The sequence below is a fragment of the Euprymna scolopes genome, chromosome 35 (genome assembly GCF_053919585.1).
Source record: "Euprymna scolopes isolate OS-2025 chromosome 35, ASM5391958v1, whole genome shotgun sequence".
Taxonomy (NCBI): domain Eukaryota; kingdom Metazoa; phylum Mollusca; class Cephalopoda; order Sepiida; family Sepiolidae; genus Euprymna; species Euprymna scolopes.
The window spans coordinates 574,286-577,788 of NC_136516.1; the positions used below are offsets into that span (position 1 = coordinate 574,286).

General features: G+C 32.8%; 1 pseudogene; it reads left to right on the forward strand.

Annotated features, from left to right (window-relative positions):
• The first annotated feature begins 761 nt into the window (after positions 1-761).
• On the forward strand, positions 762-880 carry LOC145259993 (5S ribosomal RNA; annotated as a pseudogene).
• The last annotated feature ends 2,623 nt before the right edge of the window (positions 881-3,503 follow it).

Sequence of the window (3,503 nt, forward strand, 5' to 3'; positions counted from 1 at the left end):
AAAGGAATTAAGTATTAAACGCCTAATTCTGGCGAATACATTTGTCAATCTAGTGTTCGCACTATGAGTCGTTAACATTACATAGAACTTATACATATGCAAGGTGTCCCAAAAGAAGCTGATGGATTTTAAATTTGATTACCTTCCTTAATTTTTAGGTTATGCTTACCAATTTTCATATGTAGGTAGATGAACCTCTCCGTAATATTTTTGAGATGTAGTAAAATATCATAGTCTACTTATTCTAATTTTATTTGCACAACTTAATCTTGGGTATGTTTTTCACGAGGTCTAATTTGAATTATGAAAACTGATGTTACTCATTTTCACACTCTTGTGCTCTCTGCAGGGAATTGTCCAGCACATCACTTAATGTTTCAGGGCTTATGGCCCTAATTTCCTCCTTTATATTGTTTTTAAGGGCATTTATTGTGGCTGGTTTTATTGCATTGGGAGTACGGGAATTTCTTGTGTTGAAGTTTCGTCGAAATTCTCTTTGAGTTTTTCATATTGACTCATTCAACCGAAAATATGATTCTACGATAAATATCCGCTCCTCGGTAGTGTAACGACTCCTGATAACTTTGGAAGGCTTACTCTAGATAATCTGAAAAAATAAAAAAAAATTAAGAAAGTTATGAAACTTTTTTTTAACTATCAGCTTCTTTTGGGACGCCATCTCTCTCTCTCTTTCTTTCTCTCTCCCTCTCTCCCCCTCTCTCTCTCTCTCTCTCTCTCTATATATATATATATATATATATATATACGGCAATATCACGTTGACACACCGGTTCCCATCAGATCACCGCAGTTAAGCAACGTTGAGCCTGGTCATTACTAAAATTGGTGACCAATTTGGGAAGTCCAGGTGCTGTATGTAGGAGGACGTCGACACCTCCCTGCAAAAAGTTGCAAAAACCTAACGGCGTCATCTCCCCTAACGGGAATATACATGCGGCTGGATATACATGCGCTTGTGAATTTCAAACTCCCATGAAACTTCCTCATTCGGAGGAAGCCGGTTAAACCCTGAGCAGTGTTAGTGCTGACTGCACACACACACACATATATATATATATATATATATATATATATATATATATACATATATATATATATACTAGCATTTCAGCCCGGCGTTGCCCGGGTGTTAGGAGGTGTACGGTCAATTTTTTTAAATTTGACCCCGATTATGACCCCTTAGCATTTATTGTTTTGGGCTCAAATTGAGTTATTAAGTTAGATCCATGTCCAAGGAACCTATATCTAAAATTTCAAGTGTTTAGGCCAAAAATTGGCGCAGGAGTTTGGTAAAGTTCTCAAAGGTCAAATCGTTGAACTTTGACTCCTTAACAGACAAATTTGAGGTCTAAAACGGATTAAACAGATTTCTCATATCTCAGTACCCTGTATATCAAATTTTGAGGCTGTAGACTTAAAATTGACTGAGTTATTGCGTAAGGAAATGTATACAGACACACAGACACACATACAACATACACGCTCACTTTTATATAAATATATATATATACTAGCATGGGTGCCCGGCGTTGCCCGGGTGTTTTGAGGTGTATGCTGAACAAAACAACAAAAAAAAGTCAATTTTTTTAACTTTGACCCCTATTATCACCCCTTAAAATTTATTTTTCATGGCTCAAAACAAGTTATTAAGTTAGATCCATGTCCAAGGAACCTATATCTAAAATTTCACGTGTTTAGACCCAAAATTGTAGGAGGAGTTTGGTAGAGTTCTCAAAGGTCAAATCTCTAAACTCTGACCCCTTAATCGCCAAAGTTCTGTCAGAAAACCAATCACATCGATTTTCCCAAATCTCAGTACACTGTATATCAAATTTTGAGTCTGTAGTCTAAAAATTGACAGACTTATTGCGTAGGGAAATGTACACAGACACACACACACAGACAAACACACATACACTTTCACTTTTATATATATACTAGCATTTCAGCCCGGCGTTTCCTGGGTGTTTTGATGTGTATGTTGAGCAAAAAAAGTGGTAGTAGGAAGGCAGGCTCGAACCCGTACCGCAAACCTAACGTTTATTCTGTTACGACCACCGCCAAACCGGAAGCGACATTTTTAAAAATTAAGCTTGCTGTTGTTTATTGTTGAGTTAGAAAGGGTGTAAGTAGCTGGATTGAACTTATTTCCCCCCTATTGTTTGCATAATCATATTTAGGATCATTTAATTCATTCTTATGTAAATTATAAAATTATTAATTCCATCTACTAACTAACTAACTAATTAACTAACTAACTAATGAATTTATTTTATTCAAACAATTTTCATAAATAATTTCAATCCAGCGACTGACACCCTTTCTAACTCAACAATAAACAACAACATATGCAAATAATAAATAAAATATTTATCAATATTCAAATTTTATTTTTAGCTGCAATATTTTAAGTCTAAAAATTTTTTTTTTTACTTTACTAGAATATCTTGTTCTTTACTTTTCCAGGTTGAATTTCTTGTCCTTTACTTTTCCAGGTTTAATAAAATCTTAAGAATATTACTTTTCATGCGCGCATTTTTCCATATAATAGAAAATTGTGTAGTTGAAGGGGAAGATATTAATATTGCCTAGTTGAAGGGGAAGATATCAATATTTTTAGCCAATTTTTCGATAGATAGATTGGATGCAATATATAGTAATGATTTAAAAAGTATTTTAAAAAATATTCATGCACCACCAACGAGAATCGAAACCAAGACGTTCAGCTCACGATTTATTTTTCCTTTACCGCAATGACTGGGCTATGAAAACATATTTACCGCAAGGCTAAAAATTAAAACATGAACCAATAGCTACTCCATTATGCATTCGTAATGCCGGCGTTCGACCTTAACTTGGCAAATTTCATCTTTTTTTTAATTTTCACACTTTTGCACCGATTTTTCCGGGCTAAAACTCAAATATAAAGTTTTGCATTTATTCAAATACCTTATATATGAAATTTCATGTCTGTACAACAAAAACTCTAGGAGGAGTTTCGTAGGCAAAATTTGTTCAACAAAAATATATACGTATACATAAATATATATGGAAACAATTTTGTGTTTACTATAAACTTTTTACGCAAATTTTATGCAAGTATAAATCATGTAGAATATCTGCATGACTATAATTACACGTAATAGTTAACTAAAGATGGTCATCCCATAAGAAAACCGAAAAACCAATAGGGAATTAATTAAAATTAATGTTTAAAAGAATATGCAAATTAGCTATATCCTTTGCTAGTGAATGCACTTCAACAATCTATATATAAGAAAATTATATTTTCTTTATAAATAAATCGGAAAGAGGGTTTTTAATATGAATATCGATACACACAAAAGAAAAACGAATGTATAGGCGTATAGATATAGATAGAAGATAGATAAATAGATAGATGCATTTTTTATTTTCTTTCTTTCTTTTTTATTAATGTCTCGTCGCTTTATATATATATATATATATATATATATATATAT